The sequence below is a fragment of the Mauremys reevesii genome, linkage group 23 (genome assembly GCF_016161935.1).
Source record: "Mauremys reevesii isolate NIE-2019 linkage group 23, ASM1616193v1, whole genome shotgun sequence".
In the NCBI taxonomy this organism is placed as follows: Eukaryota; Metazoa; Chordata; order Testudines; family Geoemydidae; genus Mauremys; species Mauremys reevesii.
Genome location: NC_052645.1, coordinates 9,372,625 through 9,385,014, shown reverse-complemented (window position 1 = coordinate 9,385,014; position 12,390 = coordinate 9,372,625). Strand labels below are relative to the sequence as shown.

The following is a 12,390-nucleotide window of genomic DNA, read 5'->3' as shown; positions in this document are numbered from 1 at the left end:
CAGGTGTAAACAAGGCAGATGGGCCATTACCTGCTGTTCTTTGGCAGGAAATGGGGCAAGGACAAAATCTACATCTTAACAAAGAAACAGCCTGGAGCTTCCTGCCACACAGACGGCCTGTCGCCTCACTCTCAGCCGGAAAGGCTTCTCCAAGGGGGGACAGGGCTATAAAAAGAAGATGCAGACACCCCAAGACACCTCTCTCTCCCCCAGCCCACCACATTCACTGCATTTGAAGAGACAAAGGAAGCAGCCGCTGGACTCTAGGGGCGGGGTCCCGACCTAAAGAGTTTGGTCAGTAGGATTGCTGAAAGCATGTGGTGAGAGAACTTTGCTTTAAATCTAACATGGTTTGTTGCGTTAGGCACCAGCAGGCATTTTATCTTTCTTTTTCTTGTAATCACTTCTGACTTTTATGCCTCATTACTCACTTAAAATCTCTCTTTGTAGTTAATGAACCTGTTTGATTGTTTTATCTAATCCAGTGTGTTCAAGTTTTAGTATCTGGGTTACTCCATTTGGAGTAACAAGTTGTGTGCACATTATTCCCTTAAAGGAATAACGGACTCTGTGTAGCTGCACTGTCCGGCAGAGGGCTGGGCAGCACAGGACATCTGCTTTTGGGGGATATCTGGGACTGGAGGTGTGTTGCAGTCACCCTTTAAGGCTGGTAAGAACCCAGGTTCGGCTGACTGCTGCAGCACACACAGATGGAGCTGGGAGTGACTTACAAGCTGGAGGCTGTTTGTGAGCAGTCCACATTGGAGGCTGCCCCAGCAAGGCCTTGCAAAGGGCCCCCCCAAGTTACGGGCAGGGGTGACCCAGCTACTCATTGGTCTGGATTGTACCCAGCTATGTCACAATGGTGCCTCTCAGAATCTGACCCAAAATGATCCTAAGAGGAGGAGGAAGCTGCAGATGTGGGGTCAGCTGGATAATCTGCACCCAGGCGACAAGAGCTGGTATAAAATCTGCTGGCTCCCATGGCTTGGAGTGGGCAGCGTGCTGCTGAGTCCACCTTCATGGGGAATGTTACAATAAATATTCGCTCACCGGGAGGAGCTGTCAGTGAAAACAAAAGCCCTGAAGAGGCTGGAAATGGGTCAGACAGGTAAGGTGGGTGGGCGTGGGGGGGTGGGGTGGGGGTGAAGCAGGAAAGATGTTAAAAGTCTCTTCCAGGACTGTAGCCCCACCTAATTCTCTCCTCGCTTACCACAGCTTGACTGCACTGACTTCCACGGGTTACTCCGGATTCACGCCAGCAGAGAGGCGAGTCAGTGTGCACAGCCCAAGTGTCGCATCCAAGGTGATGGAGGCAGGGTATCGCTGTGCCAGGTGTTTAAGGGGCCATCTCCAGGGCCACCTAGAGGATTCAGGGGGCCTGGGGAAAAGCAATTTCGGGGGGGCCTTCCATAAAAAAAAGTTGCAATACTATAGAATACTATATTCTCGTGGGGGCCTCTGTGGGGCCCGGGGCAAATTGCCCCACTTGCCCCCCCTCTGGGCAGCCCTGGCCATCTCTAACTTGTTTCCTACCTCCCTGCCACCCTGGCATGCAGGAGCCAGAGGACCAGCCTTTAGCCCGGGTAGCTCCCATGTTGTACTGCATCACGGCCCTTTGCCAAGCAACTGGTCCAACCCTACTGACCCTATAGTAAGTCTGTCTTCAATCTGTTTCCCGCTCACAGAGGGTCTGTTCCTGTTGCCCTCGCCTCCAATGGGGACAGGGTTGAGCCCAGAGGAGGATCGCAGCATCCCCATGAGGGACAGTAAAAAGAACAGAAGTACTTGTAGTGATAATCAGGATGGCCCATTTCCAACAGTTGACAAGAAGGTGAGAGTAACAGTAGGGGAAAAAATTAGCATGGGGAAAGTTTTACTTTGTGTAATGACCCATCCGCTCCCAGTCTTTATTCAAGCCTAATTTAATGGTGTCCAGTTTGCAAATTAATTCCAATTCAGCAGTTTCTTGTTGGAGTCTGGTTTTGAAGTTTTTTTGTTGCAGTATTGCAACTTTTAGGTCTGTATTTGAGTGGCCAGGGAGGTTGACGTGTGATTTGTGTCCATTTGATATTTTGCGTAGAGACTGTCCGGTTTGGCCAATGCACATGGACAGTATTGCTGGTACAGTGAAAGACGTGCAGCTTGGGTGTGTAGAGATGGTCGAAGCAGAAACAACTGAACAGGAGAGAACAAAAGCAAAGTCTCCCTGAGAGAGCGCAGCACGTATGGCACAATCTCAGCCTTTGTGCTCGCAGCACCCAGGGAGCAAAGGAGACTGTTGCCAGCAACAGCATTTGAAATCCCATAAGGAACAGAGGGGTGAACACAGATTTAAGGCTCCACTTCCCTTTCCCCCTGGGCAGTGGAGCTGGGGTGGCATGGGGTGGGGTGGGGTGGGGAAGGAGCACACATCATACCCAGTTGCAGTGATCACCACTACATGCATTGCCCAGAGGTGACGTGAAGTGGGAGAGAAGGTGCAGGGATCTCATACAAACAATAGACGCAGCTCCCTGGAAGAGGGGGTGGGGGGAATATTAGTCTCTCTATGGATTTGGAAACTGAGCCGCAGAGGGGAAAACAGCTCATCCGAGAAAGACTACCCCGTGAGCTGCTAGCCAGGCCACTGCTCCAACCACACTCCCACCCCTACTTGACCTTTCATGCCTGTTCTCTTTGCAGGTCCCCCGGCTAGTCAGCATGCTGTGGGAGTTTGGGAGCTAAGAAGATCTACATGGACATTGCTGTGGATTAGGAGTCTGGACGGACTCCCTGAGGAACCTGAGCGTAGAGCAGTGCTTTGTTAGACAATGGCCTCATGGTGGTGCTGCTGGCGGGGGGCAGTTACGGCCAGGACGGCGGCACTGGAATATTTAGCTCCTGTGTGTTTCAGAAAATTCCGATTCTCCTGGCAAGCAAGCAGGCCCTATGGAAATCATCACCCCGCTCTGTCCGTGCAGCAGCTAGGATCCCTGGCACGCGCCCATCTCAAGCCATCACTTGGGAACACCCCAGCAAGCGGGGAACATTTAAATGAGTCCATAACTGCACATCTAGAAATCAAATGTCTGTCAGTCAGCGGTTCGAACCCAACCAGTGATCAGGACTGCATGGCTGCGCTCAACTCTGATATGTCGTGGTCTTTGTCAATCCACGTTCACCCCCCTCTAACGCTTTCAGAGCCCATCGCCGTGCCAGTCTTTCCGATGGTGATTCGGTAGGTGGCGCTCTTCCCTCTGCGTCAGCACCCAACCAGGGCCCCTGGGTGGCGTCAGGGGGTTCTGTGCTGCTGATGGTGCCGTCTTCGGGATGAGGCAGAAAACTGAGGACCTGGACAGCTGTCATTTTGCGTGCATCTGGTGTCGGGGTGAGGGAATGACGATCCCATTTTCTGAGCATCCTAAGGCCCAGACCCTCAAACCCATGGGAGTTAGGTGCCTAAATACCTTTGAGGATCTGGCCCTAAATCTTCTAGGCACCTTGGTGTGGTTCCCCAGCTAAATTAGAGGAGTCAAAGAGCCTCCGGGCAGGTGGGGTGGCTCGGGGCTTTGAACAGCCTGATGCTCCTCCGACCGGGGTGTGTATGTGTGTGTCTCAGGGCTCCTCTGGGCAGTGTCTCCAGCGTGGTAGAAGAAAGTGCTACCTGTAGCAGTTACTCATATGTAAGGGATTGTAAAAAACTGCTATCTAATGTAGCAAATTCCTACACATAGCGCTTTCTCACACCACACCTGCCATGAGGCTGGAGAGGGCATCTCGGGGCTCCAGCTGCAGGACCGAGGGGGTCTTGGGGCTCCTCTGGCTGCGGAGGGGGGTTTCAGGGATCCTCCGGGTGGAGGGGGTCGGAAGGGGCAGAGCCTGGTCTAGCCTCCTAGATGTGGGGCTCCACCCATCGCCCATGCTCCCCGCCTAAGGAAGAGAGACTGCTGAAAACACCTGAAGAAACAAAGGAATTAAGTGCGGGGGATGGGGCTGAGCCCAGGCGAGAAAGATTGAGCCTGTAAAAGGAATCCCTGGAGATTTGAGCTGCTACCAGTGCAGTTTACATTCAAGAAACTCTGCAACCTGCTTGAAACAACATTTAGGGTGAGAATTTGCTACTTTTAACCCGTTAATTTAGTGTATTAAGCTTAAGTTGCTTGTTTTGTTTGCTCGCTCGGGTTTGATCTGTTTGCTATTCCTTATAATCACTTAAAATCTATCTTTTGTAGTTAATAAACTTATTTTTTGTTTATTCTAAAACCCAGTTTGTGCAATTCATAACTGCAGGGGGAAGGGGGAAGCTGTACATATCTTCCTCCACACTGAGGGAGGGAACGAATTTCATAGCTTAAGCTGTATAGATCTCTGTACAGCGCCCAACGTATCATTTTGGGTTTATACTCCAGAGGGTGTGTGCACTTGAGGGCCGGGCAATTCCCCAGCTGTGTCTTCCCATGCAGAGCTGATTGCCAACTCTGTGATTCTACAGCTGGGGGTGTCCCTAGCTGTGTGTGTGCAGCAGGACAGGGTGAGGGAGCCCAGGCTGGTGGAATGGGAAGGCTAGGAGCTGTTTCCACATGCTTAGTGCAAGATTTGGGTCACTCACACGTAAAGCTTGCACTGCATCCTCAAGCAGCTGAGCCCATGACCCTAGCACCTGGCGTTGGTGAGGTACAACACTTAGAGAGGAAGGATGGTCCAGTGGTCAGTGTACTAGCCTATCACTGAGAAGATGTGGGTGCAAGTCTCTGTTCTGTTCAAGGGACATCATCATAGGACCTAACCACATCAGCCACCTTCAGAGGCTCATTCACCTGCACATCTATCCATGTGATCTATGCCATCATGTGCCAGCAACGCCCCTCTGCCATGTAAGGTGGCCAAACCAATCTCTACGCAAAAGAATAAATGGACACAAATCAGACGTCAAGAATTATAACATTCAAAGACCAGTCGGAGAACACTTCAATCTCCCTGGCCACTCAATTACAGACTTAAAAGTGGCGATTCTTCAACAATGAAACTTCAGAAAAAGGCTCCAACGAGAAACTGCAGAACTGGAATTAATTTGCAAACTAGACACCACCAAATTAGGCCTGAATAAAGACCAGGAGTGGGAAAATAATTTCCCCTCTGTTGATACTCACAACTTCTTGTCAACTGTCGGGAATGGGCCACATCCACCATGATTGAATTGGCCTCGTTAGCACTGACCCCCCACGTGGTAAGGCAACGCCCATCTTTTCATGTGCTGTATATTTAGACCTTCCTACTGTATTTTCCACTCCAAGCATCTGATGAAGTGGGTTATAGCCCAGGAAAGTTATGCCCAAATAAATGTTAGTCTCCAAGGTGCCACAAGGACTCCTCGTTGTTTGTTCTGCTACAGACATCTTGTGTGACCCTGAGCAAGTCCCTTAGCCTCTCTGTTCCTCAGTTCCCCATCTGTACAATGAGGATAACAGCCCTGCCCTGCCTCAGAGGGGAGTTGTGAATAAAGATTGTGAAGGGCTGTGATACAACAGTCATGGCGGCTGTGTGAGTACCTAAAATATCCAGCTAGATTAGGTGGAATTAAAAAAACGAGCCACGGAGATGTCTCTGTAAAGCAATTTAACACTGGACACTAACAAATGCTGACGAAAACTTCCCCCGAAGCATAAAAATACCTTTGTTGCGATTCAGTCATTTCACCCTGTTGGACTCGTTTCTATTCCATCCTTTCATTTCCTCTAATGGCATCTCTTTAAAACCCACCCACCCAGGGAAACCACCACCACAATGCACAGGTCTTTGTTCACCTCACAGAGTTCCTATATGTTCCCCAAAACAGATGTTTCCTTCTTCTCTTCTGCTTCTGTATTGATGAGTTCGTACACAGCAATCAGCTGGGCTGGATTCTCTCTCCCCCTAAAAAAATCGGAGTTTGGCTGAGGGAGTGTGCAGAGAAGCACTAGATCTACAGGGGGGCCCTGAAAAGAATCGCTAGGCCTTTGTCTGATTTTGTGAAAAGCGGCTTTTTTTTACTGTGGCACATCTGTGAGGCGCAGTAGTTCTGCGGCTGCAGGAGGGGAATGCCGTTTCTTCGCCGAGTAAATTAGTCCTTTGTTCCTGCTCCTCTATTTCATTTCTTTTGCTTGGGTTAAATAAAATAACTCACTTTTCATCACGCGCTTCTTGTTTACGACGACGACAGAAGATTTCTTCACAGTAAAGCTGCAAGAGATGGCTGGACTCTTCGATTACAGTTGAGGCAAAGTAAAACAGAGTAATGGCAGAACGAGGGGCGAGGTGAGCTGGCTGACTGTAAAGACACTTGCTCTAGCCACATAGCCAAGGCTAGAGAAGAGATGGCCTTCAATTTTCAGTGCTCAGAATGCAGGCCAATGCCCAGAGCCATCCCAGGCCTCTGCAAAATTTAGTTTTTAAAAAGGAAATGAACTCGTAAGGCACGTGCAGCACTCTGTGCCTCCAAGCAGCACCCTGGAGCCCCCGCGCTGACCACTGTCATGTAATTAGGATGGGTTTTGTACAAGGTGTGCCATGTGAGGTACCATCTGAAAAGTCTTGATCTGGTGAATATCAATATCCTGTTGGATTGCATGTGCTGTCATTGTATGGGAAGTTATGAAGTTTTGCTAGGTGTGTGTTACTGAAATATGTTGTCAGGTTAAGAACAGCCACAACCAGCCTTTTAGGTACAACAATGGAGCAGCCAGATGCGCTGATGGCGCATTAAAGAGAATCCACACTCACAGCACTATCCTAGGCACTGTATACAATGGAGACTTCTCAGAGAGAGCACGTAGACAATGGAGAATGCTTGACCAATGAGGGCGGGACGGGACCCCCATGTCACCTGCAAAGATCTTTCCAGGAGGCTGGAAGAAACTATAAAAGAGGGGACGTGGCATCATCACTTGGCCTCACCCCTCCCACAACTCAACACTTGGAAGCACATCTGGAGGACAAAGACTGAAAGGGGGAAGGTGGTCCCGGGCTGGAGGAGAGTTCCAGCCGGTGTATGGAAGATCTGTAACCTGCTTGTACTGTCTATCAGGGTGGGACACTGCGTGACTCAAATCCTGTTTAGTTTAGAGAACTTAGATTGTGCATTTGTTTTATTTTATTTGGTAACCATCTCTATCCTTTATGCCTACCTCTTATGATCACTCAACATCTAATCTTTCTGTAGTTAACAAACCTGTTTAATGTTTTACCTAGAATGGTGTATTTTGCTTGATATGCTCGGGAAATCTGCTCAGGAACAAAAACTGGTGCATGTCCTCTCCACACTGAGGGAGGGGCGGACTGGGTTATAAACACACACCGGTCAGGCTTCTGACCAGGGCAGGACAGTACAATTCTGGGTCCTAAGCTGGGGAGCTCAGGGGAACTGGCTGGAGCCTCTATTGTTAGTTCATGAGTGGCTGAGAGAAGCATTCATGTAACTCAGCTGGGTGTGTCCCTGCCTGTGGCTGGCTGGAAGTACAGTACCTGGCAGAGGTTTGTGGCTTAGCAACAGCATCACGGTGTGAGAGGGAGCCCGGGACAGAGGGCTCAGCGGTTGCACAGTTCAGGTTGCACGCTGGGGAACCCATCACACCATGTCTGCCCTAGGAGGGTTTTCCCAAGATAGGAATACTGGAGGACTCAGACTGTAAGCTCCCTCAGGCAGAGACCCCCTCTTTGTTTTGTGTTTATACAGCACCTAGCACAATGGGGCCCGGCCCGCAAACAGGACTCTTAGGCGCAATGGCAAGACAGATAATAAATAACTATTAACAACACACTATGCAGGCAAAGCACCCCTCCTGTGGATGCAGCTTAGACTGGCAAAACTGCACTTTTACTGGTATCGCTTATTACACCACCCACTCTCGGGCAAATTAAGCTATGCCAGTAAAAGCATGGCTTAGCCAGTAGACCTGCGTTTACTCGAGGGGCTTCTGCTGGCACAGCTCTGTCAGTCACAGCTCACGTCTCATCAACCCCCTGACTGACACAGCTATGCCGGCAGAAATCTCTAGTGTAGATTGGCTTTGTTGTCACCTCTTCCTCCCAATCCCACTCTGTCTGTTTGGCCCATGCTGTCTGAGAGGGTCTGTCTTTGTTCTTTCTCTGTACAGCACCTAGCACAGTGGGGCCGATCCTTGATTGGGTTTCCTAGATGCTACCATAACCGGGTTGTACTTAAAGTACTGTATAGGATCTTTTCAGGGGGAATACTTTAAAGTACAACAACCGCCCCCTTTTCTGTGGCCTGAATCACCCGGCGCTCCCATCAACTTCAGTCCTTTAACTGAAGCTGTAGTGGCGTTAGCTATGGAAGCCTCCCAGTTCAGTCCCCAGAGAGAGGCTGATTTGTCACATGTGGAATGTGTGCTGAGGATGGGCGAGGAAGAGTGATGTGGTAGGAAAGGAAGATGCTGCAACCCGGAGCTTTGGGATGGACTGCAGAGGCAAGGAATGAGATACAGGCAGGCCAGAGGCAGTCTTGGGAACAGGAACTGCAGCATGGCATAGGCCAAGGGTTTAACAGCACAGGCGAAGAGGGGGCAGGTGTTAGAGGAAGAAGTGAAAGGCCTTCGTAAGAATCTGGATTTGAGAGAGCAGATGTGGGGCTGAACTCCAGGGAGTGCAAAGAAGCCAGGAGTGGTGGCCTGTCTGGCTCTCAATAGAGAGAATGTGCGATGGCATCAGGTGCTGCAAAGATTTAATTGTCACAAGTCTGGAAAAAGCACATTTGTGGCTCTGAGCCATGTGGCGAGAGTCAGACTGAGGGTTTCTGCAGGGCGGACTGGTTACTGGCGGATATTGCTATATAGAACTGTCGGGTAGGATGGGCTCCTCATCTGCAGGGAGACTGGGGACTGTTCCATTCTTTACTCCATGCTCATTTCAAAGACTTTTCCTCCCTATTATTAAAACAAGTTGAATTTTTGCTCCAGCAGGAAGTAAGAAGTGGAAGATAAACCCCTCAGCTACTGGGATTCACTGGCAATGCAACAGCTCCAAAATTCAGCTCCTATGTCCATTTCATAAACATTACCCCTTAGAGTGCCCAGCTGGCATCATGACCCCATCACGTAACGAGAGGCAGCCCTGGGCCTGAAGAGTTTCCAGCCTGAATACACAAAACAGCCAAAGGATGGGAAGGCAAACAGGAGAAGCGACTTGCCCGTGGGGATACAGTAGGACAGTGGCAGCATCAGGATTAAGACTGAGACTTACGTCCCATTCCAGTGCTCAACACATGGGACCACGCTGCCTCTCAAGGCCTTGTTAAATGTTTTCCCACCCCACCACCGTCAGCTGCCACACGCACAATATGGAAGTAACCATCGAATGCTGCATAAACCCTGGAGCTCACTGGTTGCTTCATTCCCCCAGCCAAGGGAAGCCTGGGATTGGGTTCGTCAGAGGAAGTCAGAAATATATTTATAGTCAGCGTTACACATTTCACAAGAGAAACAGGTTGTTTGCAAGTATAACACACCCACCAGCCAAATAATGGGCTAGGTTTAATGATGGGCACATCAAAGGCACTATAATGAAGTCTACCCAGGCAACACATTACATGATTCATACCGGAGTTCAGACACACAATGAAAGCATCCAACCAGCAGCTAGGATATGAATTATAGGCTAAATTATTGGCTGGCTTCGTTGATTTCAATGGAGTTGTGCCAGCAGAGAATTTGGCCCAAGGAGAATAGCATGGACCCCAGAGTGTATTATGAACTACATACTGCAGAGAAATGACTTGACCCAGTGTTGCAATGCAGCCAGCTCTTAGTTGGAATGTGGCAGCTGCTTAACAGCAGCAGTAACAGTTCAGGACAGATACAGGACCCCTGCATTTTCTATTTGAATTTCCACAGGGAATATCGGGAAACCAAATATAATTATATGAATTCAAAATTGGACTGGAACATCAGCTTACATCCTGATTAGAACTGCTTGAAAAATTAAAAATATTATTATGGAACATTTTGAAAACTTCAAAATCATTTGCATTTATTTTTTCACCTTTTTTGGTGGAATTTTTATTCACATTTTTTCCCACCGACATTTTTGGTTTCTTGTTTTCCATTTCTGAGACATGAAACATTTGAAAAAATGAGTTTTGTGGGCAGTTTAGACCCATGATGGGATTTAAAAAAAAAAAATTCAGAGATTAAAAAAAAAAATGGTTAAGCATTTCTTCTTTCAAAACCAGAAAACAAAAGGAAATTGTTTCAGGAAAAAAACAAAAACAAAACCCACTTTTGGTGAAAAGTTACAATGCTGAGATAAAGGGCATTTCTGACAAAAGTACAAATCACAGAACAAGTTTTGACTAGTTTTAGCTCTCACTTTTTGGGGAAAATGACAAGGGACCTTTAACACCCTCAGTGATCTGAGTTTTTATACTCTTGGCATCACCCTAGTATAGGACCTCAGTTTTATTTTTCATACATTTGTGCCTTGCATACCTTGAACTCTCCAGGTCTGATTTTCCAGTATCTCCCATTGGTTCCCACTTCATTGTAACTCTCTTGACTTGAATTGGTTCTGATTTACACCCATGTGAGCAGGAGGAAAAGTAAGCCCCAAAAGCACTTTTCAGATCACCTTAGTCCATCAATGAAATGCAGCCAGTTCTGGGGTGAAACACAGCTGCACAGCACTAAATAATATTTTCAGACCAATTGGTGCAAAAGGATCTTTTTATCCTTGGGCAAAAGGAACTACAACCCTGTAAAGAATTAAGTATTGTCAAGGCCTGGGTCACCAGATGGCAGTGTGGGAAACAATCTTTACAAGTTCTTTCTCTTAACGTGAGAGTGTAACAGCCAGCACTTATGGGGAGCATCACCTACCGATCAGGGGTTAGGCCCTTTAAAATGCAGAGTGGGGGGTGGTAGGGGTCCTCCCACTCCACCAGGCTCCAGCCCCGGGCCCTGTGAGGGCTACCAAAGGGGTCTGATCCCCAAGAGCACCTTAAGGCTGCCCTCCCCAAGCCACTTCCTAGCACCCATCTGTTGTCCAAGGTTTGCAGCCTGCAGCAAGAAGGGGGGGGGGGTCAGCTCACCACTTGGTGCCTCTTCACAGCCTGGTGTGGCCTGGCAGCTCCATCCCCCTTGTCCCCTTCAGCCAGGCCAGGTCCAAGCCTCTCCCCTTCTGGGGCAGTCCATAAACACACCAAGGGAAATTAACCCTGATAGACTGAGTCACTATGTGAGAGAGCAAAGTGCTTCCCTCTCTGCATATAACAGCAGTGGGGCCTCCTTTTCCTCAGGGGTGGAGCTTCAGGCAGCTGTTGATAAGAAAGCAAGCACCCACCCACCTACCTACCCCCTTTCATAGGAGCTGCCTATTACAGGCCCTTTCTCCTCCCTGGCCTGCCCACAAAGGAGCCACTCTGCTCCCTTTTAACTCCTCCTCCAGCCTGTGCATCTTTTGCAGGTGTGGCGGGGCGGGGTAGGGCAGGGCCGGGCGGGGCGGGGCTGGCTGAGCCCACAGCAGCTCCTTAGCCCCTTGTTGCACAGCATGGGGTTTGTAGACCCATCCCAAAAAGCAAGTTTTTAGTGGTTGAAGAAATGCTGCATTGTTTTCTGTTTTGTGACGTAGGTTCTTTGGGTGGAGCTGTTGCAAGCACAAGGGACTTTGCTCCCTCTCTCTCTTTCATAGAGACCATTCTTGAGGCAGAGCTGATCCCTGGGAACCAGGCATTGGGGTTTGGGCTGAAACCCCTGAGTGAGGAGATTGCCTGCATGCTGTTTGTTACACCTCTGTTCCAGGACTAGAGTACATAGTGTAAACAGATAAGTTACACTAAGAATATACCCAGACTCCACATCACTGATTTTTCCAGCAGGAAGCCAACCTGCAAAGCCTGCATGTCCGCTATACGATTTAGCAGAGCTGTGATATTATTTAGGATCATCTTTTTGCTCTGTGTTTGTACAGCACCTAGCACAGTGGGGTCCTGGTCCTTAGGCACAAATAATAATATGGAGCATAGGCGCCAACTTTCTCCAGGCTGGTGGGTGCCTGTGCCCCCGCCCCTTTCCCTGCCCCTGGCCCCACCCTGACTCCACCCTTTCCCTGCCCCTGGCCCCACCCCCATTCCAACCCCATCCCCAAAGTCCCTGCCTTAACTCCACCCCTCCCTGCCCCTATTGGATCCCTTCCCCAAATCCCGGCCCCAGCCCCATCTCTTCACCCAGTGCGCTGCATTCCCCCTTTTCCCCCCTCCCTCCCTGCCCTGTGAATCAGCTGTTTCATGGCGCAAGCACTGGGAGGGAGGGGGGAGAAGCAGGACGTGGCAGCGTGATCGCGGAGGAGGTGGGGGCGAGCTGACGCAGGGGGGCGGGGCAAGGCAGGGAGCTGCCTGTGGGTGCTCAGCACCCACCAATT

The 12,390-nt window shown here is 49.5% G+C and overlaps 1 protein-coding gene across 1 annotated transcript in view; it reads right to left on the bottom strand.

Moving 5' to 3' along the window:
- PUM1 (pumilio RNA binding family member 1) overlaps positions 1–11,274 on the bottom strand; it is a 157,533-nt gene extending 146,259 nt beyond the window's left edge. The window contains exon 1 of the mRNA XM_039511235.1: positions 11,063–11,274. The gene's annotated coding sequence lies outside the window, so the exon portion shown is untranslated. The remainder of the gene's footprint in view (positions 1–11,062) is intronic.
- Positions 11,275–12,390: the final 1,116 nt, after the last annotated feature.